General features: G+C 38.4%; 1 protein-coding gene across 3 annotated transcripts in view; it reads left to right on the top strand.

Annotated features, from left to right (window-relative positions):
- Window positions 1-2408: 2408 nt before the first annotated feature.
- LOC139952883 (cGMP-dependent protein kinase 1-like) overlaps window positions 2409-27130 on the top strand; it is a 67627-nt gene continuing 42905 nt past the window's right edge. For 2 of the 3 annotated variants that reach the window (XM_071952160.1, XM_071952163.1), the window contains exons 1-2: window positions 2409-2741; window positions 13631-13821. The gene's annotated coding sequence lies outside the window, so the exon portion shown is untranslated. Of the gene's footprint in view, window positions 2742-8052; window positions 8105-13630; window positions 13822-27130 lie in introns of those variants that run through there. The other variant, XM_071952161.1, reaches the window with a different exon arrangement.

Below are 27130 nucleotides of genomic sequence, written 5' to 3' on the forward strand. Positions count from 1 at the left end.
TTGATCTGTTAAACTTATACACTAATGGCATTAATCTACAAACGGCTCACAAAACGAAACCCCAGTCATGTTGATCTGTTAAATGACATCAGCAGACACTTCCAGCCTTGGGGTTTGGAATATTGCTCCCGGCCACACACACAGACGTATTGATAACTCGCTCATCTGTTTTTAATGAGCTCCTAAAGAAAACATTAACATAATTGGCGCTCTACCAATTAAACAGGTCTTTTGTATAATGACCAAGGCTAGAATGAGAATGTTCGTTATTATAATCGACTGTGGTTAATAAGGCGAATAAGGAACCAATTCTGTTTTCAAAAGAACCACTCAATTACATCCGATTTCACTTGACGGCGTGACCTCCACTTTAAATGGCCGGCTTTTCAAGGCATTTTTCAAGTGAGAGTTGTCAATGATTTAACCATGGTTTAACACGTTCCGTTGCTTTTGACTTGAACATGTATGTACTGCAATCAGCAAAACCACCTGGAGCCCAACTTCATAAAGCAGTTAAGCAAAAAAAGGCAAATTTCCGCTTAGCAGAAATGAGTAGGATACCAGTCAGAAATTGTGCATGTGACACGGTATTTTGGCTGGTAACCCTCTTCTGGTAGCATGATTTTGTTGTCATCGGCCACTTTCGTGCTTTAGCAGCTCTATGAAAATGGCCATGGGCCCCACTTATAAAGCTGTTAAGCTTATAAAGCTGAAAATACTGCTTGATGCTAAGCAAAAACTAAGAGCCAGGCACCAGCCACTTTAATGCAAACTTAGTGTAATTTGCGCTAGCTACCTGTTTTTTGCTCAGCAGGTGTCCTGTGCTAAGAAAGTGTTTATGATTACAGGCTTTTTGTAATCGGGCCATGCGCCAAAGCAGCAAGTTTTGCTTCACAGTTTTCTGCTTGGTCGAAAGGAGCAGAATATCAGTCACAATTGTAGGCCAATCCATGTGACATGATTCTTTGCTGTTGACCCTTATGTCATTTTACCAAAATTGCTTCTCTCCGCCCAGGAGTACAAATGGGTACCGGCGAGAGCTGGGGAGTAACCTAAGATGGACTGGTATCCCGGTGCAGGGGAAAATATTATCAGTCAATAGTTGTGAATGCAAAGGAAACTATATATAAACACCGGCCTGGTGAGCCATATGGGCTCAGTGCAGCCTTTGCTTTTTACTGATCAATGCAAACATCAAACCCGCAAGGCAACGTGTATCCATCTCTAACAAAATTGCCGCCATTTATTGTACTCGTAAAACACCAACAGCAAGTTCAGCCACATTCCTAAAAAAGTAACCGATCAATCAATGAGTTTTAAAGGTCTCTAAAACGAGGGTAGGGGTTCATATTGTGTGAGGAAAGACTTTGGAGCGCTCGGTTGCCCAGGTTGACTCCCAGGGAGCTAAAGAAAGATTAAAAGAGGTGGTTTTGGTCTAATGACCAGGGCACTAATGTAAAGCGCGTTGAAACTGTTATTGCGAAATGCGCTATGTTATAAGAACAGAAAAAATGTTAACTTTTTATCCAAAAACCTACTTGTTGTAAAGAATTAGTATCCTGGGAAATTGATATTGACCTGTAGAATTGACACAAATCAACATACAACCCTACCTTTAACAACTTGTAATATTAATTACATTTCATACATCATTATGTGTCCACATTAAAGCAAGTCACGTGGAAAAAAAATGTTGGTATTTTAATGTACCGTGGTTTCTAATTTTGCACAAGATCAGAGCAGACGGGCCGAAACCGAGACATTGTTACACCATCGGTTTCAGAGTCAGAAGTTTAGTAGCAAAGGTGCCTAGATTTCTTCGAATTTTGTCACCTATTTGTTCTTTTCCCATTACTTAACAATGTTCAATACAAATCAATAGTGACAATACAGAGCGTCAAAAAGACTCCTCGTTTCACATGTTACTAACCAATGTTTTTTTTCGTTTCTTAAAGAAACAACACGTACAGGATTAGTTGTAAGAAAACAAATTCGTGAAGATCACAGATCATTTACATACAACTTACACGGTCTAATGATGATGATAGTAGAAAACATCCCTTGAAATACTTCTGTCAGAAATGTCATATTATTTGATGAAAAATAAAAACAACCAATTTCCCGTTTGGAGTCTTTCGCTCAGTGAGCGTTTTACCATTTTTTTTACCGGTAAAAAAAAATGTGTTATCGGGTTTCACTATTTTTTGTGACCCAGATGGCGGATCGATCTCAAACTTCAGAGGTTGGTCGGTTCATGTTATTTATTCCACCATGGTTTATGCATATGGTGGATTACGTTAAGTGCTTACACTTCCACCAACTGTTTTGTTAATGTTAGCAAAAACAAGTTCTGTGAAATGTTCCTTTAAAATTGTTCAAACCCAGTCAATAGTGACAATGACAAGAACATCAGGAAGGCAGAAGCAATTGTTATAAACACTGGTTCCCCCACGCCCAGTGAAGCGTGGATGTTCTTTGTTGATATCAAACCATAATACAACCAGCCCATCAACCCACGCACCATCACCCACAGAAGAACCCCGGACGGTACAGTTAGATTACAGGGCAAATAGCTCATCATTCATGCACCAACTGCTTTCGTGGTTCGGGGTGGTTTTTGCAAACCTTTTGCTTCTTGTTGTGTTGTTGGTGGACCATTTGGACGGCTGGGCCTACACTAGACGGGATTGCAACTTTCTCCATGGTGACTGCTCAGCCAGGAGGTTAGCCACAATAGTCTGGTGAGTGAACAGTATTTTATTGCAGTTCCTATTTTCATAAAACCTTCTTACACTGTGTGGGTATTTGATTTTGTGAGCCAGTGTAATGGCCTGAAATTTCGACTCTGGGCCGCGACCATGAAGGCGTCTTTCTCGAGGGCTATACACAACATAATCAGCACAACAACATATTCAGCACAACAACATATTCATCCCAAAAACATGTTCTATTTTATAAACCCTTCTATCTCTCTCTGCATGGAGGTAGAATTGGACCTCCCCAAGTCTGGTGCGCTAGCTATAATATTATAGCTGTATTTGTTTAGCAGTGCATTTAATGTAGTGTTCATAACGGGTTCTTTGGCTTATGTTACATGAGAATTAATACAATTACCCTTTAAACTGTTTTTTAATCAAAGAACTAATGGGTGTAAATGCACAAAGTATAGTTAGTGATGCCCTGACGTTTCGACCATCATTGCAGTAGATGAGTCTTTCTCGAGTGCTAAACACAACAGTGTTGTAATACAACAACCGCGTACAACCGAGGTCTACTTCCATGGTTCAAATGACCCACATAAACTCGACAAAAGCGCAAGATACCATGCAGAATGGAAATTAGCCCTTGCTGAACTACACAATTGTCTTTTTACAGTTAATTAATACGAACAACTTTCACTTCTTGCTTGACAATTAATCTACGGTTCGTGTTGCAACTGTTTCCTGTCTTGGCACACACATGTGACTTGTTGAATATGGTATCATCATAGAGAGCAAGGAACTGATCTCTATGGTATCGTATGTTATTTGGGTAGGATCTAGTGCAGTACATGGTTCATGTATGCATGATGAAAGGTAACCAACATAACTCTTGCTATAACGCAGGTCCATAAATAAGGATAGCATTTCTCTACCTTTACTATTAAGATTCCCCAGACCATGCCCAGACAATTGTTTCCTACTTGTATACGTCTTTACAGGTGGCACACATATCCTTGTCACTTCAAGGCTCGCTCCTATTTCTCAGTAAATCACTTAATTATTCATATAGCCTCATGACCTCAAGGACCATTCCTCCACTGTTGACCACTAATCCCCTTGTTCCTGGAAAAAGTAATAGCATGGAGGAATAAATTATTCCTCCATGGTAATAGTATCGTACTGTGATTGCAAAAGTAAAAGTGCTAGGACTAGTCCCAAGCTAGGAGGTCTAGCTTTGTCAAATCGATCCATGGGCCAGCACCTATAGGTAGCAATTTATTGATAAAGTCGTCAGTTTTATCAAACAAAATTCAAATTTAATCAATTTTTTTATCATTTTTTGTGCACTCCTGCCTGCAGCATTTTTTCTCTTTTTTAAGTCAGAGGTTGTTTTTGTTTTTGTTTTTTTTAACCATTATGAATGTAAACACGCCAATTTAAGTCTTTTTAACTTCTGTCGTGTATTTTTGGGTATTTTCAATAAAACTTAAAGTCACCTGGAAATATAATTTTTTTTCTTTCAAACATAAGAGTATATGCTTACGAACAATAAAACAATGTTTTTAGTAATTGTTTGTCACGATTTATGTTTAAAAAATATATAAAGTTGTTTGGGGGGCTGACTCCGCCTACCCACAACTCACGACTTGGTCCGTACATGTACTTTGCAATTGTGTTTACCCTACGCATTACAGGCAAAGTCTGCCTCGATTGACGTCACGAACAGCGCCCTCTCGGGTCGGGGTCTACTCTTAAATTTGTAAATAACATGAGAACTGATTTTTTAAAACCTTAGTTGACTGTTAATTCACATTCCACTAATCAAAACACATATATTAGTGACAAAAGCTTTATTTTGAAAAAAATACCACTTCCAGGTGACTTTAATGAATTGAAATTGAATTGAAAGTCACCTGATAATAGAACATATATGATCAGACCATCCATACACGCCGTTTCGAGTGGATTTTCTTCAGTCGTTTCGTTACCTTGAACACTCCCACTCGCTCATGCCCATCACAACTAGATTAAAGTAGCAATTGTAAAAGAGATAAGTTGTTTTTCAAGTGAGGACCTCATGCATGTTTTGATTCGATGCCTTTTGAGTGCGTTCTCTTTCTTTTGATAAAAAGTGGGTTCGTTCTTGTGGAGGAGGGGCGTCACAGAAGCCTCCACTCAATCAAGCTATAGGGAGACTGCGGTAGTACGAAAGGCTAATGATGCTATTGGTTATCACTCAAAATACATGTAGCGTAAACACTTTCTTGGCAACGAGCAATTGCGAGCTGTTAATCGTACGAAACATTGTGAGAAACAGATCCCTCTGAAGTAACGTAGTTTTTGATAGAGGGTAATTTCTCACTCAGATATTTATAGACTTCCTGTATTGAATCTTTTTTAAGGTATCTGAAAGCACAAACACATTTGTGCAACTGGGTGTGTTTTTTCTTCTTTCATTATTCTCTTGCAGCTTCGATGATCAACAGACCTTTATCACGGTGCGGCCATCTTGAATTTCTCCCATTGGTATCATTGTTATCAAACCGAAGCTGGAAGAACAAAATAGTCACGTTCCTAATTGCAAAATAATTATTAACATTCATTATTGTTATCCGATACGAGGGACATGAAAAAGATGGAGGCATTATGATAGAGGTCTACTGAGTCCTTTCGCAGCTTTGTTATTTTATGCATAAAAATATGTCGAGAAACGCCACAGGAAACGATTTCATCCAGCAAAAACCATTTTGACTGCCTTTTTTGTGCCCCGGATATTTGAGTAGTTAGTGATACATTTTGTGCAGTATTTTGCTCTCCTGCATGCTATTACAAGAGAAATCGTTCCATTAACACAAGAAATACTTGTATTTCATCGAACACGAAAGCCTTAATTTAGTTAACCCAATTTTATCCATCTCATATAGTTGTAACCTTATCATTTGGTTTGTTTTCTCCTGACGTCACGTGGCATGAATATTCATAATTTATTCATTTATATCCAGCCACGTGGTTCTTTGCAGACAGCACACTGCTGACTAAAACCATTGAGGTAGGAAAAGTAACCAACTCAAAACCGGGAAGTACTTTTCATTCATCGAATGTCTCAATTTAGTTAACCCAATTTTATTCACTTCATATAGATGTAACCTTAGCAGTTATTTTGTCCTCGTCTGCCGCAACGTATCATGAATATTCATGATTTATTCATTCATATCCAGTCACATGGTTCTTTGCATACAGCATGCACTGCTGTCTATACCAATTCAAAAACGAGAAGTACTTTTCGTAGAGACCAATTCCGAACTGACTCCGCGGCAGTACAGTTATTACGATCCTATAAGCTAAAGTAGTAGTCCAGTCAAATTTCTATACCATCCGCCCTGGTAATAGTTATAAAGCAGGACAGTTCTTTTCAGAACTGAGAAGTCTCCCGAACCTCCGATTTTCTACTCCACGGCAGTAGAATAAAGCAAGACAGTTCCCTAAGAACAACTCTACCTGGCAAGTAGATACACACATGGTGTTACCGCAAACCAATATATATTGATACCCCACCATGCAATGCCTCAAATCCTATATACTTTTCATTCATCGAACACGAACGTCTTAATTTAGTTAACCCAATTTTATCCATTTCACAAAGTGCAACCTTATCACTCGGTTTGTTCACGTTATAGATATGGATGTTTTTCAGTGTGGATCAGGTTGCATCTTATTTCTAAAGAGTGTTGAAGATCTCACCCCTTCTTGTTACTGACCTGCCCCCTTCAATTACACTTCTCTCTGGACACCCATCCTGCCTCATTGTTGCTCACTGAAAGGACTCGAAGCTTTCTTGTCTCGAAGATAAGGACAGATGAAAAAGAAATACATGTTTAGCGTTCCCAACCGTTTCCTTTTTAGAGGCCGCCTCCTCGTTATTTTCTCCTCTTCGCATGTTTGTATTTTGTTTTTATATAACTGAAGAAAAGCAGCCGTTGGTCTTTAATTTAATTCAATCCAAAATCATCAATAGACGATTACATCCCTTGGCAAGCTCCATATAAAACAACAACAGTTAGGACTAGAAATAAACAGTATACAACACTTAAAAATAGAAAGATTATTAATTTTGACAAAATGACAATAAACGGAAATGACAAAGTGGTTGAATTCACAGTAATTGTATACATTTAAATACAAACAAAAACATTAAGTAATAAATGTGTCGTGCGGCCATTTTAATTTGGAAAAAGAAAAAGGGCCCTTCCCATTTTTCCAAAAAGGCAGGACGTTTAACATGTTTTTTCTTTCATTTGGCCTAAGTTCTGCAACAAGGATCATCTTTCCCAAGGGTCTGAATAGGATGGAAAAAAGCTGACGCAGGTTCTGAGCTATTTTTATTTGAGCAGATGTAACATAGGTTTTCCTTGTCGTAGCTCTATAACCTTTACAATCTGGTTTTTGTGTTAGCGCTGGGAGCACTTGTGTTTCACTTTATGTAGATGGTACAGACCGTGTGGGAGGTTTTGAAAATGTGATCTAAAATATTATGCTGCTTGAATTGTTGCTTTGTAGTCATTCCAAGGTGAAGGCAAACTTAACAGTTGCGAATGAATTGGTAGTGCAAGTAGAACAATAATCTGACTTTGTTCAAAGAGTCTAAAATGTTCTGGACACTATTAGTAAATTATTACGCAAAATAATTGTTAGCATAAGTTTTGTTTACTTGGTAACGAGCAAAGGAGAACAAACATACACAATGAACAATAGTTGCTGATTCACGTAACAATAAAACCATTACAGGCAGTACAGTTAATTACGATCCTATAAGCTAAAGTAGTAGTCCAGTCTAATTTCTATACCATCCGCCCTGGTCATAGTTAAAAAGCAGGACAGTTCTTATCAGAACTGAGAAGTCTCCCGAACCTCCGATTATCTACTCCGCGGTAGTAGAATAAAGCAAGACAGTTCCCTAAGAACAACTCTACCTGGCAAGTAGGTACACACATGGTGTTACCGCAAACCAAATATACATTGATACCTCACCATGCAATGCCTCAAATCCTATATAATAAAACCATTACTTGTCCACGGATAACTGACATTATCTTATAATGGCGTCTTTTTTTCCAGTTGCTTTTTCAATACTGTAGTCGTTGACCCGTAAACGGATATGGGCAATGGTACAATTGAATCATTGAATTGATCGTACACGACCTCCCTTTAAAACGTACTGACCATACATATAAACCTGCGTACACTATTACCCAAATGTTCATGTACATTTACATGCATGTGCAGTTAATCGAAAGCAGTTGACTTCAAAATAAGTTTAGCTGTCATGGTGGATCATGAAACTTTAGCTTGGATTTGATCGAGTACAATATGACGAGTATATGAGAAGTATCGACTATTAATAGGTATGTGACTTTCATTATTGTAACAGAAAATGGAGTCTTCTTTAAAGGCAGTGGACACTATTGCATGGTAATTGCTCAAAATAATTATTAGCATAAAACCTAACTTGGTAAAGAGTAATGGGGAGAGGTTGATAGTATAAAACAATGTGAGAAACGGCTCCCTCTGAAGTGACGTAGTATTTGAGAAAGACGTAATTTTCCAAGCATTTGATTTCGAGATCACAAGTTTAGAATTTGAGGTCTCGAAATCAAGCATCTGAAAGCACACAACTTCGTGTGACAAGGGTGTTTTTTCTTTCATAGTTATCTCGCAACTCCGACGACCAATCGAGCTCAAATTTTCACAGGTCTGTTATTTTATGCATATGTTGAGATACACCAAGTGAGAAGACTGGTCTTAGACAACTACCAATAGTGTCCACTGTGTTTAAAGGCACCGGACAACTTTGGTAACTGTCTAAGACCAGTATTCTCACATGGTTCTGCGCCTTTAACACCCAGCAGGGTGGATATGTGCGCATTACAAGTCTTATTATTATTACTATTATGGTGTATCGCAACTATGCATAAAATAACAAACCTGTGAAAATGTTTACTCAATTGGCCATCGAAGTTGTTAGAGAATATTGTAAGAGAAAACAAACTTGTTGCATAAATGTGTGTGCTTTCAGATGCCTAATACGTGTACAATACTTCATGCCTACAACTCTCCATTGCTCGTGCCAAGTAAGTTTTGTATGCTTATAATCATTGTAATAGTGTCCAGTAGCTTTTAATGAACGCAAAACAAGTAGTTAATGGCCTGTCGTTTTTTACTCTAGAGTCTTTCTCGAAGGATTGTAACGACATCACAACACCCATAGGAATACATGTACCCGTGTGATTGTGCTGTCATTTAAGCCTTCGATTTTCCGACACTTGGGTTGAAACGCCATGATGCCATAACAAAAACTGTTTACACGTATTATCCCATAGGTTCTTTTAGTTGGCAAGCGTTTTGCTTTTCTCCCGAAGACGATCAGAGCATACTGATCGCAACGTCGAGTTGAAACCGGCGGTTATTTTTTCAGAACCACCCAAACTCATTTTTAGAGATAATCACTACATGGTGTTACCGTAAACCTTTCTATAATATCGTATTTCCACCATGTAAAGTTTCAAATCCTACTAATTTTGCGTATTCTATTTTTTTTTATGAACGTATATATACATGTATACAAAACTAAGATTTAACACAGGTGGAACAACAAGTTGAAAGTAAAAGTGTTTTTTATATTTGGAAAATACAAGTGCATTCTTTTTAGACGATGCCTACCACTGGAACAGCAGGCCTGTATGTCCATGCTTCGTTTTTGAAAGGGCAAGGGCACACAGGCATTTTTCCTTGGTGAAGGCATAGACAAAGGGCCCGTGGGTCCTTTCTTAATGGTAAATGGCACCCTATGATGACATTTAACATTTCTACTGGGGCATTTCAAGGGCATCAAGGCAATAAGTGGGCACGGGGGCAATTGCCTTCGTTGTCTCCATGAAGTACCAGGTCTAGAAATGCTAAAATCCCAGTGTACAGTTTTGATGTATCTTAGGCCGACGGAAATTCCCATAATATAAACAAACAGCAAATGTGTATAAAAACCCATGCACAAAGATTATAATCAACTATTTATAGGAGGGAAAGGCTATATTATTTCCAGCCAAGGATTGATCAGTATTATGCCAAGTGAGAAAAAAACACCAGTTTTATTTTTGTTTATTTCAGTGGCTGCCAAGCATTTTAATTTAAACTGGCATCCATTTCTTTAGTTTAAAGTCACCACTTACTTTATGTATAGTTACATGTTCTTAAAATAAATAAAGTTTATCAGACATACACAGACATGTTTTCCGAAAAAAATATTCAAATGTAAAAAATGAAAAATAAAAAAGGATAAGGGAGGGGACGATCAACTGGTATTTATATTGTATTGGCCCTATGCATCGTTGCCTTCGGTCAGGGACATTACCATTGTCGCCAAACACAGGATGTATGTCTAGTAGTAAAAGTATATTATTATCTATCATTAGTAATTAACGCGGGGCATCAAAATGTATGTATTATAACCAATGATATCTTTATCACCACCTGTAATATTTATGCATCATTGGTATTCATAATTCCTTTGGAGGCCATTTTGGTATTCAAATAGCTATGGTTCTCATCTCAAGGAACCCCAAGGGAGGTGTGGATGGGACATTCAGTGGAAAAAATATGCATTGCTCTATGCATTATTTGGCCAACAGCCATACGAGATAAGGATTTATGGCGGCCATCGCAAATTTGCCCTTACACACAAAATGATGGCAATTTTTCACAAGTGTGAGGTGTCATGTAAATGTCCCATTACAATAATGAAGACGTCACGTCACAATACGGAAGAAGAAGTCTCCGCATTACAATATTAAAGACTTGTGCCTTTTTTTCTGATGCAAGCATTGTTTGCCGAGCAAAGGATTAGTAGGATTTGAAACTTTGCATGGTGAAAATATTATATGGAAAGGTTTGCGGTAACACCATGTAATGATTATCTCTAAATGAGTTGGGGTGGTTCTGAATAGAACCGTTGGTTTCAACTCGACGTTTCGACCAGTATGCACTGATCTCAAAAGACGATCAGAGCATACTGATCGAAACGTCGAGTTGAAACCAACGGTTCTTTTCAGAACCACCCCAACTCATTAGAGATAGTCATTACATGGTGTTACCGCAAACCTTTCTATATCGAGATAAGGATTGGTGGTTATTGGAAAATCGCAAATTTGCCCTTTTACGTTTTTTTTTTAGAAGTGCCATTATAAGGTCCAATTACAATATTGAAGAAGGCACATTAATGAAAAAGTGTCATTACAATATTAAAGACTTGTGTCTTTTTCTGATACTTGGCGCACAGTGTGACGAGAGAAGGATTAATGGTCGCTGAACCTGAACGAAAAATGTTTTTTCTTTCTTTCAGAAGTGCCATTACTATGTCCCATTACAATAATGAAGACTTGTGCCTTTTTTATATTAGCATTATACTTGACACACAGCTGCAACAGCATGTCTTCAAAAGGATTTTAAGAGGGATATTGGTAATTGTCAAAGACCAGTCTTCTCACTTGGTGTATCTAAACATGTACATGTATGCCTAAAATAACAAACCTGTGAAAATTTGAGCTCAATTGGTCGTCGAGATAACTATGAAAGAGAAAAACACCCTTGTCACACAAAGTTGTGTGCTTTCAGATGCTTGATTTCGGGTCCTCAATTTCTAAATCTGAGGTCTCGAAATCAAATTCTTCGAAAATGACTTCTTTCTCGAAAACTACGTGACTTCAGAGGGAGCTGTTTCTCACAATGGTTTATACTATCAATCTATCTCCATGACTCGTTACCAAGTGAGGTTTTATGCTAATAGTTATATTGAGTAATTACCAATAGCGTCCACTGCCTTTAAATCAACCAGTGCTTACAGTAGTACAACGTCATTCGCTCTGACTGTTAAAACGAATACAGCATTAAACAATGTGCATTCATTTCCTTCATGTTGAGTTTGTACTCATGTTCGCAGAATGTTCTTGGTAGCCAAACCCCCCCCCTCGCTATCCGCCACGCCCACCCTAGTCACGTACACATTATTAGGTCACAGTACACTTCCTGGCCGTGTGAGTGACGGAAGTCAACCGGTTGCCAAAGCAACTGCTTCTAAACATTAGTACATCCTATCTTATGTCTGGTGGTCATTTTCTAGAAGCAAATCATATTTTATAACATGGCGTCCCTTTAAAGGCAGTGGACACTATTGGTAATTACTCAAAATAATTATTAGCATGAAACCTTTCTTGGTGACGAGTAATGGGGAGAGGTTGATGGTATAAAACATAGTGAGAAACGGCTCTCTCTGAAATGCCATAGTATTTGAGAAAGAAGCAATTTTCCACGAACTTGATTTCGAGACCTCAGATTTAGAACTTGAGGTCTCGAAATCAACCATCTAAACGCACGCAACTTCGTGTGACAAGGGTGTTTTTTCTTTCATATTATTATCTTGCAACTTCGATGACCGATTGAGCTCAAATTTTCACAGGATAGTTATTTTATGCATATGTTGAGATACACCAACTGTGAAGGCTAGTCTATGTCAATTACCAATAGTGTCCACTGCCTTTAATACCATCAAGGTCCCGTGCGAGATCGATAGCTCACGTATTCTATTCCTTTCAAAAACAAAATGGAAGTTAAAAAAACAGTTTTGGTTTTGCTACCTTTATGTATTCTGTTCGTTTGAATGAATGTGTATGGAGCTGGAAACGTCCTTTTATACGGAGTGTGCCTGCAATAACATTATTAGTACGTCACACCCTTTACTACGTCACCAATAACAATTTCATTCAGCCATTTTGTATAGCACAAAATTTTGACTGAACAGATTTTGTGCGCACTGAATGGTAATAATATTGAGTACCGAATGATGCATTTTTTGTACTTGACTGTAGCAACTCTTGTATCGTTGCGGTTACCCGCTGCCAAAACATAGGATTCAAACTGCCTTTAGCTACCGGGCAACCTCGATAGTCTAGTTGGTAAGACAATGCTCTAGAGTTGCAAGGGTCGTGGGTTCGAATCCCACCCGAGTAACATGCCTGTGATATTTGTTCACATGACTCGGGAAAGTACTGAGTATACAGTGTTAACACACATCGGTGTATGGGTAAAACAAAACAAAAATCATGCTCCTTCGCTGCGCTCATACGCATGAAAAACAGTTTCACTTTATTGTAGGACACACAATAATCACACCTTGAAAACATTATTTAGTTTCAGAATTGATTAAAGCATGGGAGTGGGCCGTTGTTAAACTGCATATGAACATGGGTAAACAACCAAAATTAATATGCTACATTTTGCATAGCGTGTTGCTCTGCTTTAGGGTCTACAGCGGAAATCCCTTGTTGGTATACTCATATAGGTTGGAACGCATTGTTCAACCTGAAGTGAGTATGTGAAAGTAATCACTTATGCATGTTATTAGCTTTTAGCGAATGTAAATAAACCTAGACTATGTTTGCACAGTGAAGTCCATCCTAATCAAAACAACGTCCAGGTGTTTCTGTGTTGAAATTAGCAAGGATGCTTCCTCGTTGAAGTAGGCCTATGTAATTTTACCAAGTTCATTTGTTTAATTTGGTTTCAATAACTAAGCCAATCGAATAGAAACAACAGTCAAAACTGTAGTTTGAAACTATTGGCTCAAAACTAAGCCAATTGAATAGAAACATTAAGTTTTGAGTCAAAACTGCATGTACTTGTATTGAAGTGTGAGACGCAGTGCAGCTTTTTGGCCAAAGAATCAAAAAGCTTATAAATATGCAAATTTCAGATCAGACAAACGGGCCAATGGCATTCGGTGTAGCTCTCAGCACGCACAGCTGAGTGTTCGCTCGACTGTCCATACTCCAAACATCCATACTCCATTGATCTCACGATGGTCTTTCTCTATGGGTATACAGATGCCTGATGATGTTGTGAGTCGAGTACGACCAGTCAACCACCAACGAATCAATAAGAGCACACGGAAACCCAAGGCCAGTCTCGACACATGCAGAAAACTCATCGTTACACGATCAGCCAACTCGTCCACCTAACTCGTCCCACCCTCTTCCTCTCTGGTGTGAGAGTGTAAAGGCGTCGGTTTTGTAAGGTAAGATGATTCATAAAAAAATTGAAGAATGTTATGCACTTATCGAAAAGAGAAGGGGTTTGCACCGGTGTTCCTGGCTGTGGCTGCTGTATGCGCCGTATAGCACCTTGTAAACCGTAACGGTGCTAACTAACTGGGTCTCAGAATTCATCATTACAATCTTTCTGAAAGTTTGTATATACTCAGCGCCTTGAGTACCTTGTTTGGTAGATACGTTCGCTATATAAGACTTCGACGTTATCACTATTATTAACGTTGAATTGGGTATGAAATATACACAAACTCTACAAGCGAATTTGATCAATCACCTGTTGCTATGCTTAGCCCAGAATTGATGGCCACTGCATAGTCAGTGCACTGGCATGCAAGTTGTGTTATTGTATACGGTTTAAACGGGGTATATTCGCCGCGGACCGAAATTTGTAAACATCCCCACTCCCAGCTCTGCTGCGTTGAACAAAAATTGATGGTTTTATTAATGCTTTGTGACAACCATCACACATGCAAACCATGCAATTTTAATCTTAAACGCATCACCGGAATTATCACCATAGTAACTGTCGTTATTAAAGATAGTGGAGACTTTCTTTTATTAGACGGGACTTCCCATGAGAGAAGTGTCAGGAGATAATTTACGAGTTTATTGATGTGTACAGTTTTTTTAGTATGCGGTTTAAAGGTACTGGACACTATTGGTGATAAGTCAAAAATAAATGTAAGCGTAACAAACTTACTTGGTAACGAGTAATGGAGGGCTGTTGATGGTATAAAACGTTGTGAGAAACGGCTCCCTCTAAAGTAACGTAGTTTCTGAGGAGGTAATTTCTCACTGAAATATTTGAACCTGATAAAAGACTTCAAACCTGAAGTCTTTTTAGGCATCTGAAAGCACACAACCGTTGAGTTAAATCTTTTCAGAACCACCCCAACTCTTTAGAGATAGTCATTACATGGTGTTACCAAACACCCTTCCATAATGCACACAAATTTGTAATTGCTCAAAATAATAATTGTTAGCATAACAACTTACTTGGTAACGAGAAATGGAGATCTGTTGATAGTATAAAACATTGTGAGAAACGGCTTCCTCTGGAGTAAAGTAGTTTTTGAGAAGGAAGTAATTTCTCACTAAAACGTAAGGATTGAATATAAAAAGAGACCTCAGCTGAGGTCTCGAATTCAAGGCATCTGAAGGAACACAACTTTCATTATTCTCTTGCATTTTCCATGACCAATTTTTTACTGGTTTGTTATTTTGTGCATACTATGTTGAGATACACCAAGTGAGGATACTGGTCTTTGACAACCAAAGGTGTCCAGAGCTTTTAATGAAACCTCCCATGGTCATCTGTCATTCGCTTTACCAATATGCTCAAAACATAATTGTATACCCTTGATAGCGTTTTTGACAGGTTTTTTTTTTTAATCAGAATAAATAACCTCGATGTGGTCGCCTTATCCTTGATTTGTCCCGCTGGCAATAATTGTAACTTTGCGCTTCTCACTGAATTTAAATGGACTCGTCTGTTTTGTGTATACATAAATTCTATAGTTTATTGCTAACTTGGAGCAATTTGATAATCAGCGCGCCATGGCTGCTGATGACGTTAATGACACTTTCATTTTAAAGCTCCTGGGCACTAATTATTAGCATAACGAGCAATGGAGAGCTGTTTATAGTCAACTTTGTGAAAAACGTCTCCCTCTGAAGTAACGTAGTTTTTGAAAAAGAGTTAATTTCTCACTCAAACTTTAAAGGCAGTGGACACTATTGGTAATTACTCAAAATAATTATCAGCACAAAACCTCACTTGGTAACGAGTAATGGGAGAGGTTGATAGTATAAAACATTGTGAGAAACGGCTCCCTCTGAAGTGACGTAATTTTCGAGAAAGAAGTAATTTTCCACGATTTTGATTTCGAGACCTCAAGTTTACAATTTGAGGTCTCGAAATCAAGCATCTGAAAGCACACAACTTAGTGTGACAAGGGTATTTTGTTATTTTAAGCTCAAATTTTGTTATTTTATGCATATGTTGAGATATATGAAGTGAGAAGACTGGTCTTGACAATTACCAATAGTGTCCATCAATGTATTTAAAGCCATTGGACCCTTTCGGTAAAAAAAAAAAAAAAAAAAAAGTTCACAGATTTACAAATAATTTACAGGGTTTACAGAAGGTAATGGTGAAAGACTTCTCTTGAAATATTAGTCCATGAAATGCTTTACTTTTTGAGAAAACGGTAAAACAATATAAATTCTCGTTAGCGAGAATTACGGATTTGTTATAAACACATGTCATGACACGGCGAAACGCGCGAAAACAGGAGTGGGTTTTCCCGTTATTTTCTCCCGACTCCGATGTCCGATTGAGCCTAAATTCTCACAGGTTTGTTATTTGATATATAAGTTGTGATACACGAAGCGTGGACAATACTGTTTACCGAAAGGGTCCAATGGCTTTAAAAGACTGCTGGCCAGAAGCCTATTATTATGCATCGGAAAGCACACACATTTGTGCAACAAGGGTGTTTTTCGTTCACCATTCTCTCACATCGAGTATGCCAATCGAGTCCAAATCAAACAACATGCTTTAAAATACATACAATAACACAGGTTATACAATCAGTTACTTGTTTATTCTGGGTCTGCATTTGACTCCACGTAGTTTTAATGTTTTTTGTTTTTTTAAAGAAGTTGGAAAACATTTGTTTTAAAGCCGCTTTTCACGAGATATGATATGTCAAGTATTTGCAAAACAAAACAATCAGTAAATGCGTAGAGGAAAATGACTGTCTGAATTTTGAAAATAAAATTAACAGCAATTAGTAGCGGTACGCGGGTTTAATTCACGTTTTTTTTTTTTACTGATGCATCTTTATGCGTATACATGTACGACTTTTGTATCAATTGATTCACCATGGCAACAAAACCAGGCAATTGCAGTTGTCATAGAAACGAGCTTACACGATGGGGGTACAACCGTGTTTTTTTTTATCAGACTTGGGCAAAAACTGTTTGTTATTTAAGGTAGTGCCCGTGGAGCCAAAAAAAGAGAAAAAAAACGCCTGCTCTGGACACATGGCGAGCGGGTTTTGTTTTCATTACACAGTCGCTTTTTATTTACAGTGATTTACGTTCAGCTGTTTTTATTAGATCTTAAATGTTACTGTTCGATCGATCTTTGGTACAGCACACCTGTTGAAAACACCGGTTAAAATCATCACATCACAAGAAACACATTAATTGTCAAAAATGCAGACATCACTCAAACTTCAGACAAGTTCATTCGTTGCAGCTGCCTGCAGCGTTTCAAATTCAGATCGTCATCCGTGTTGAAATACCCTTGGTTGAAGCACACGGGCCTGCTTTAAACAGAGAACATACCTTGGTGCCCTTGCCCTTTCAAAAACGAAGCATAACAGGCCTCCGACTTGTATGGGTATCGCACTTTATGAATTCGTTATACCATCCTTCTCTCTGATGAGCACTTTAAAGCCAGTGGACACTCTTGGTAATTGCCAAAGACCAGTCTTCTCACTTGCTGTATCTCAACATATGCATAAAATAACAAACCTCTGAAAATTTGAGCTGGATTGGTCGTCGGAGTTGCGAGATAACTAAGAAAGAAAAAAACACCCTTGTCACACGAAGTTGTGTGCTTTCAGATGCTTGATTTCGAGACCTCAAATTCTAAACTTGAGGTCTCGAAATCAAATTCGTGGAAAATTACTTCTTTCTCTAAAACTACTCCACTTCAGAGGGAGCCGTTTCTCACAATGTTTTATACTACCAACCTCTCCCCATTACTCGTTACCAAATAAGGTTTTACGCTAATGATTATTTTGAGTAATTACCAAAAGTGTCCACTGCCTTTAAGTTTAACCGGATAGAAGGTTCTCAACAAATGAACTCCTTTCTTGGCATCAAGGAGCAGCTAGCCTCTTGAAAGTGATGTAGTTATCTTCATTTACCAAGCGTAGATTAGTCAAGAAGACATGACCCGAAGCACGAGTTCCTTGGCTCGGAATCACTATACCGTTAAGCTCACCTGTAGGGGACCGGAGCGTCCGGAACATCTTGAGAGTATTCTCTTCTCGACTAATTCTGAAAACTCAAGAAAACGAAGCTTGTGTTTTTCACAATCCCCAGCAGCAATCGGCGAATTTATTTCACATGGGGCTTCATGTTGCCGTCATTATTTTAAAGCAGCACCCAATTTCATCTGCTTATCGCGTAAATTGGGTGCTTACCTTACGACCCGTGCGCCTAATAGAGGCCGTAAGCACGGAAGCCCCATCACATTCGGCTGATTTATTTCACATGGGGATATTATGTTGGACGTCATTGTTTGAAAGCAGGACCCAATTTCATATGCTTATCTCATAATTTGGTTAGCACGAAATGTCACGGTAAGCAGGGACATAGAAGTGCAAGCCCGAGGTCTTGATGGTGGTAGTAGAACGTAAACACTGAAGAAATGAACATGTAAATAAGAAAACCATCAGTTTTGTTTTCCATATCTACTTGCCAGCAGGCAGATTTTGCTCTTTCGAAGTTGTTTTCCAGTCAAGTTGTTGAAAATCTGGTGGTGAACTTGCAGGAAAGTTACTGACTGCTTTTACACTAAAGAGAGGTAACCCAGAAATACAAATTTAGCCTTGTTTTCCAGTCGGAGTCAGATGGTTGGAAACCCGATGGTAACCATGCAGTTTCACATTATTGAATTGAAATTATTCAATCATGGAGGAATTTGCAAACCAAATGAAAAGGTGGATATCGAGCCGTTTATCCTGCCACCAAACGTCTTGAGAAAAGACTAAGGAAGACAGAGATGGCTATTGTAACAAATAATGGCAGGAGTTACAAAGGACAAGTTGACGAACGAGGAGCTAATAAAGGATCAAGAGTTTAGGATATTATTGAGATTATCAAATAAAGAAAAAAGACACTGTGTAAAAATTATCATAGTTTCGGCTGACCTGGTAGGGTGATATCACATACCGCGTACTTTTACAGTTTATTTTTTAACCTCAAACACGCCTTTGGTCCTTTTCGAAACCACGGTATTGGCTTTGGATTCGGCTCAGGCTAGCTTTGCCTTGCGGTTTATTTCGATAATGCACTGCGTATATATATGTGCACATAGGGCTTCAGACAAGAGGACATAGCCTGAAGCCGAATCCAAAGCCGAACTCGTGGTTTCGAAGAGGGCCTATGGCGAAAGTACATGTAAGGTCTACTAAAACACTTTCAATTCAAAAACTCAGCCTGTGCCCACAGCTACCTTCAGCCAAGCAACATCAAATTATGCTTTCAGTGGGGAAAATAACACGGGAAAAAGCGGCAAACAGGTATAGCGCGATAATTCGAACTGACTTGGGTGTTTAAATCCTTAGGCGCTTCATCCTAAGTGAAGCGGCCATTTTCCACTAAAGGTTGAGCATCTTCACGGCAGGCCTTTTAAGGTGTATCATTTTTCCCGCTCTTTTTTTTGCGAGAGCCGTTTGCTGATGTTTTCACTACCCAAGCGCACCTTCACGTTAGGTTTAAATCTTACCATTAAATGTACTGATGAGATTTGAGGTTGAATTTAAGTATGACCACCAACACTCGCCCTCCCCCATGATTTTATTTGCAGAAGAAAAAAACAAATAATCTGCCAAAGCGATCGATTGGCATTACAAGATCGAAATTTGTGAAGCCACACTTGGGTGTCCTTCTCAAACCCATTACGGCGAACCACGCTTGGTTAATCAAGCGCTGTGTGACTGCTAAAAGCTTATCATTGACTAATTATAATTGATCAATTCCGACTAAGCGAGATGTTGATTAAAGGCTCTGTTAAAGACCGGTATTCTCACTTGGTGTATCTCAACATATCGATAAAATAAGTTGTTTAAGCGATGGCTGTATTCTCTCTGATATAAAGGCATTAGGATTAAGCCTAAATTTCGCAGGTTTGTTTCATGTTTTCAAATGTATTCAACTGACTATGATGGTGGCAGCTCATACCAACCAATAAAAATGTACGTAGTCCAAGTTTTGACAATTCTCAACCAAAGCGATTGCTGTATTTTCTCTGAAATGGGCATTAGTAAAGTCTGTGCGGGTGGATACACTAACTTGTCAAAATATGAGTGCATCAAAAATAACTGAATCCCGATCCCTAATAATCAGCGAAGTGGCCGGGGGAAAAAAGGGCAAAGGTTTACAATTTCAAAGGAGTATGTTTAAAATTGCCGCTAGAAAACCCCCAGAGGGCTTACTTCTTCTATTTTGACTGTTCCCAATCTACTGGACTGTAATCAATTTGCACATACACAAAACTATCAAATTGCACTAGATTGTCTAACACACTTGTTTTATTTTTTCGTTTTTTTTTGTGTTTTTTTTGCAAAGCTGAAGATTTTTTTTCCTTAAATTCGATTTTAAAAAATGTCCAAAAATTCAATCCATTCCATCATCCATCTTACTTTACAAAAAAAATCACTAAAGATATTTTGTAGAGCGGCTTCACTGTCGGTGTAACGAAAGCTTCCCCATCTTAACTTCTCGATTTCCAAACCTACCTTTAAAGTAGCGTCAGAGACTGGCGACTCACAAAAAATAAATTACCGTAGTAAAATTGATTTAAAGAGAAGTATTGCAGCTGGTGGTTGTATAAACTGAAAATATTACATTATATTCTACTTTTGAATTATCTATCTAACCATATGCATTTTATAACAAAGGTTTTCAAACGATTTTCAAAGACCAACCCGACCGATCCAAGGTAACGTGTTCCTTAAAGAAAAAATGCAGCAGATGTGGGTTTCATCGTTGGGTAGTTTTGAGCACCGGTGATCCCCGTAAGTTCTAAACTCTACAAGAGTTCATGTTGAATGTCATGCATGCTCTGTTTGCCTCAGAACTGACTGATTTAATTCCCAAGGATGAAAAGTGACAATTATTTACTGCCTTGACACTTGGCGGAGAGTTAGAAAATCAAATTGAACACCCGAAGCTTAGAGAACCTTTATCAGAAAAGACGTTTCCCTATCAACGTCTCACTCACAAGAAGGAGAAGGAGAAGAAAAAAAAACACTCAACTTGGCAGTTTCCCGCCCGAATGAAGAATATTGTTAGAGAGTTAGAAATCAAATTGACAACCCGAAGCTAAGAACTTTTTATCAGGACAGACGTTTCCCTCCATCAACGTCTCACTCTCACAAAAAAAGAAGAGAACATCACTCAACTTCGTATTTTCCCGCCTAAAATGAAGAATATTTCTACGGACAAGGCAACTTTCGTCAGCCGTAGAAATGGCTAAAGTGAGATTGTCCTAACGTACGTGGATAATTCTCTCTTAAAACCCCTATCAATGAGTCACTCTAAAGCTGAAAAGACACAATTTGGTAATATTTTCCCGCCTTAAGAGAAGTACATTGCTACGGACTAGGCTTAACTCGTCTGCCGTAGAAATTGTTAAAGTGAGATTGTCCTGATCATTACCTGGACGTCTCATAAAGCTCTGTCCCTTGTTTATGCAATGATATCGAGTAGGATACAAGGAGTGACAGACTTTGATTAAACAGTGACAGGGTGTAAAGCTTGCAAAGCCTATTGCATCACCGAAGGACACCTCTTGATTATCGTGTCAGGGTATAATCACCTTCACACGTAAAGGATATTCACCGCTCTGTGTTAGACCAATCGAATGAGAGAATACACGAATAATTTGCCTTTATTAAAACAAAAACTACATGTTTTTAGTAAGTAAGGTTTGAGGTGACACATTGTAAGACATTTTTTAAAGTCACCTGGAAATGTAATTTTTTCTTCTTCAAACATTAGAGTATATGTTTCTGAACAATAAAATAAATTTTTTGAGCAATTGTTTTTAACGATTTATATGTTAAAAAAATAAATAAAGTTGTGTGGGGTGACTCCGCCTACCCCTTTTGTGACGTCAATCGAGGCAGACTTTGCCTTGATCGAACATCGAACACACGTACGTGCAAGAACATTCAAGTCCTAGTCGTGAGTTTGTACGTTTGAAAAAGGTTTTTTTCTTGCATTTTTCCGGCAATGTCGACCAGGTGTATTACTGCAGGTGTATTGCTGCTAGAGGCAGCAAAACAACTAAAGCTGGGGTCAGTTTGCAAAGTGGTCCGGTCCGACGTCTTTTCCAGCGCTGTGCAGAAAACACTTCGAGCCGTCGTGCTTCGAGAATCCGGATACACTACACATTTTGACATGAACAAACATCTAATTCTGAGGTCTCGAAAAAATTCGTGGAAAATTACTTCTTTCTCGAAAACTGCTACGTAAAAGGAAAACCGTAAAATTTCGGGGCATGTTTGTGTGGTTTATTATAACGATTCTGTTTTTAAATTATCACCTTCAACCATTTGCATTTCATAACAAACGGCCTCAAACGATTTTCAAAGACCAACTCGACCGATCCAATGCAACGTGTCTCTTTGAGTCTTCCCTTAATTAACCTAGTAATAAACGAATTGTCCCAATTCATATCTCCTGTTCACACGCACGCCCTCTCGTGGTGTCATTAACAATATTCTACAGACAGCCTTGGGGAATCATTGTGTCAATAACTCAATATGAGTTCTGTTTTCGCACTTATCCAAATATAGTTAGGCCTATGTTATTAAATCATTTGCCAATTTGGTTGTCACATACCATGAGCCAGTCGTTATTAAATTAAAGTTTGTGATAGGGGTTTATTTTTCATGTAAACACACCTGAGTCTTGTGTTAAAGGGTCTATGTAACTTTTGTAGCACAAAAAACACAATGTCTACAGATTTACACTAAACTTACACAGTTTGAAGATAATGATAGTAGAAAGCTTCCCTGAAAATATTACGTGCTGAGGTGCTGTAGTTTTTGGGAAACGAGTAAAACAATGTCATGAAAATAATTTTCGTCTCATGAGACGAAAATTATTTTATTCATTTACAAACGTATTTTCATAAAATTGTTTTACTCATTTCTCAAAAACTACAGCACCTCAATAAGTAATAATAAGGGAAGCTTTCCACTATCATTATCTTCAAACCCTGTAAGTTTAATGTAAATCTATGGACATTTTGAAAAGGTACCCAAATCCTTTAACGGCAGTGGACACTATTGGTAATTACTCAAAATAATTATTATCATAAACCTTACTTGGTAACGAGTAATAGGGAGAGGTTGATGGTATAAAACATTGTGAGAAACGGCTCCCTCTGAAGTGACGTAGTATTTGAGAAAGACGTAATTTTCCAAGCATTTGATTTCGAGATCACAAGTTTAGAATTTGAGGTCTCGAAATCAAGCATCTGAAAGCACACAACTTCGTGTGACAAGGGTGTTTTTTCTTTCATAGTTATCTCGCAACTCCGACGACCAATCAAGCTCATAAAAAAGTAATTTTCGAAAAATTTGATTTCGAGACCTCAAGTTTAGAATTTGAGGTCTCGAAATCAAGCATCTGAAAGCACACAACTTCGTGTGACAATGGTGTTTTTCTTTTGTCCGACGACCAATCGAGCTCAAATTTTCACAGGTTTGTTATTTTATGCATATGTTCAGATAACACATTGTGGGAAACGACTCCCTTTGAAGTAACGTAGTTTTTGAGAAAGAGGTAATTTCTCACTAAAATATGAAAAGACTTCTACCTATAGAATGTATGTTATTCCTATCTGAAAGCACACAAATTCGTCAATAAGGGTGTTTTTTTCTCTCATCATTTTCCCGCAACTTTGCCAGTGACCAATTGAGCCTAAATTTCCACAGTTTTTTTTTTATTTATGCATATGTTGAGATACACCCAGCGAGAACACTGGGCTTTGACAATTACCAATATTGTCCAGTGCCTTTAAATTTGGTTGTAACAACCGAAATTAGACAGTTTTTGTTAAATTTTTTCTGCACTTCCCGAATACGCTTCACTTCAGAGGGAAATACCTCACAGACAAAAAACGGTTGTTTAGCATAAACTTCGTAATCGGTAAGCTTTCAAACTAAAATTAAACAATTATATTTTTAATCCTGACTAATCCAGTATAATTATTAAATTTTGATTTGACAATAACTTGGAATAATTTTGCATGGTCAAAAACCTGTCCGAGTTTTGATTTGAATACCTAATAACCCGCATCCATTGTTCGATGCAACACTAGCATTATTCATTTTGAGGTATCGCCGAAATACGGAGCTGTTATGTCCACGCTAACCTTGATCAAGGCAGTCGCATTATTCGCTCTGACCCCGCTGTAAACCCACCCGTTTACCCTGTGCGTGGTGCGTGCAATCACACCGCATGACCCACCCGTATACACACTGTCACATCGTACGACTACTGTGCACAGAAGTCATCCGCACGCGTACCACTAACCGCATGCGGAGGCCGGCAGGCCTGACGGCCGACGCATGCGGATAGTGTCGGGGCATGGGGCATCGTGTCGTGCGATGTTACGCACAGTGAATATGGGTGGGTTTTTATACAGCGCCGGTCTTTTTTCGGAGTGAATAATTCGACTGCCTTGAGCAAGGCTATGTCCACTGCAGGAAGAATAATTCTAAAAAGGTATACACAATCTGAGAATCGTATCTGACGGTAAAGTTTTCGAAGTGAAATCATTATTCAAATTTCTGTTAAAGGCCTACTTTCGAAAGCTGCTGTACTTCTTTCCAAGTAAGTTTTAACTGCCATTTATTTTAAGAGTGATGGGCTATGTTTTAAATTCAGCTACACTATTCCTATTGCTGTGAATGGTTTTCTTATTGTTTCGGTCACTTAACGTTTCAAGTGCGTTTGAAGCTGTGAATGGTTTTCTTATTGTTTCGGTCACCTAACGTTTCAAGTGCGTTTGAAACTGTGTGTGTTTTGGGGTGGATTTGAACATGTTCCTTCATCCCTACAGCCATCGCCAGAAAGTCAACAAAGAATACGGAATTGTTAACAAGCGACAGATTGTTTGCTTCCAGCGCTAGAATTCCAATTACCAAACCTTAACGCCACGTAGCATTTTAATCATCGCGGTACTGTGGGTTTTTATCGAGAGGTAGATTTGAAATGGCTTCACTTTGTTGGCCTTGATTGTAATTTTCTTTTAAAACCATTTTGAGCACGGATGCAAGTAGTTTGATTTGACGCTCTTGTATAGACAGCCACCCCCTTCCTTCTGAGACAATAGTAACTACTACCTTCTCAACTATAGCTATACACCTCAAATACCCATGCACTCATACTTGTGGAGAGCTGACATCTCTTTCTTTACTGTTGCCGAAGGTTTCCTGAAAATAGACCAATCTTTTCCTGTCCTCATGTCCAATATTTTGAATGTCCTCTTGTCCAATATTATGAACGTCCTCATGTCCAATATTATGAACAACAGTTTGAAACCATGAGTAGCACTTATCTCGATATTAATAACATTCGCAGTGTCAATATTGTGAATAGAAGTCTCTTAAAGGCAGTGGACACTATTGGTAATTACTCGAAATAATTATTTAGCATAAAACCTTTCTTGGTGACGAGTAATGGGGGGAGGTTGATGGTGTAAAACGTTGTGAGAAACGGCTCCCTCTGAAGTGCCATAGTTTTCGAGAAAGAAGTAATTTCCCACGAATTCGATTTCAAGACCTCAGATTTAGATTTTGAGGTCTCGAAACTTCGTGTGACAAGGGTGTTTACTTTCTTTCATTATTATTTTACAAGTTCGACTACCGATTGAGCTCAAATTTTCACAGATTTGTTATTTTATGCATATGTTGAGATACACCAACTGTGAAGTCTAGTCTTTGACAATTACCAAATTGTGAAAAGTGCAAGATCAGCAAAGAGGTGCTTATTATTGTTCTGATCATACAGTGGGTGTCTTTGTAAACAAACAAAAACTGTACACATGCTTGTGGCATGTGCACGTACATGTATACTCAAACTCCTTGATTACAACTTACACAAGATGCAAAAATGCTAGCATTACGATGAACACTGCTTAGCAAACAAAATATGTCTGGTCTGCCACCCTAGTAAGTTTGGATTTGCAATCCATGCACAACATAAGCCCTCGTTAGAAATACGATGCATTTAAATGTGTACCTATGGGACATAGTTCGTTCCTTAAAGGTAAAAAAAAAAAAAAAAAAACACGTTCGGATCCAACATGGATTTTAGGGGGGAAAATATCCAATTACCGTACTGATTGGTTTTCACGGGTTCCCTTATGTCCCTTTGAAACCTGTTGCGTATAAAGTTCCATGTTGGTACAAGCTGTTCAAAGATTAAATTGAACTCTTTTTCCCCTCTCCCTTTTTTCCTTCTTCAAAAATTACATTACAAAACCACGCTTTGAAGCAGTGGGTCTGACGTCACTGGGGTATCAACTGACACCTTGTGAAAGACGTCTTTGATTGGCACCAGGCCCCCCCCCCCCCTCCCCCCCCCCCCGTGACAGGGGGTGAATGACATTCAAAATGGCTCCCCGGGTACTTCAGAATGCATTATGGGATTAAGGGACAGGATTTCTCCGGCCGTTAGATCTGTTAATATCCCCCATGAAGTCTGAAGGGATTCCGCTCTTTGTTGCCCGTACTTTGTGTAATAATGTCTGACATCCCAACTGAATAGTTGGGACATGATTTTCTTACTGCTAGCTCACTCATCCCAAGTACGTCAAATTACAACTTAGACTCGTCCCCAGGTAGCGAGACTTAAAAGACATGATGTTTGCAAAAAAGTCTTAATTTAAATATAATTATTATAGGCCTAACCATCAAATGGTCTGAGTTGATTAGAGATTTTGATAATGTTGGCAGACAACCACTTTTCATCAATCAATCAATCATCATGCATTGATACGATGCCAGAAAATTTAATCTCGAAATGGTGGTGCTTAGTAGTCAAATCAAAAGTACATTGAGTTTTGAAATGACGTGCTAAAAGTTTAAGCACAATTTTGTTCGCAAAGAATAATCTGTTTTGATGGAAAGAAATGCTCTAATGGGCAAAAACTAATTATTCATTTGAAGAAGTATGAACATTGATCAACGAGGAGCACACATTACCGAATTTGGACACTATTTGTAATTAGTCAAAATACTGGTTAGCATAAAAACTGACTTAGTAACGAGCAATGGAGAGCTGTTGATAGTATAAAACATTGTGAGAAACGGCTCCCTCTGGAGTGCTTTTACAAATGTCAGAAAGCTCATACGGCACTATATAATAATAGACTAAAAACGGGCGTTTATTTAAACACAAGATAAAATTCTTCCGTTTTTTTTATCTTGACAATTTTGCCTCGCGCTCTAAACC

The sequence above is a fragment of the Asterias amurensis genome, chromosome 21, assembly GCF_032118995.1.
Source record: "Asterias amurensis chromosome 21, ASM3211899v1".
Taxonomy (NCBI): domain Eukaryota; kingdom Metazoa; phylum Echinodermata; class Asteroidea; order Forcipulatida; family Asteriidae; genus Asterias; species Asterias amurensis.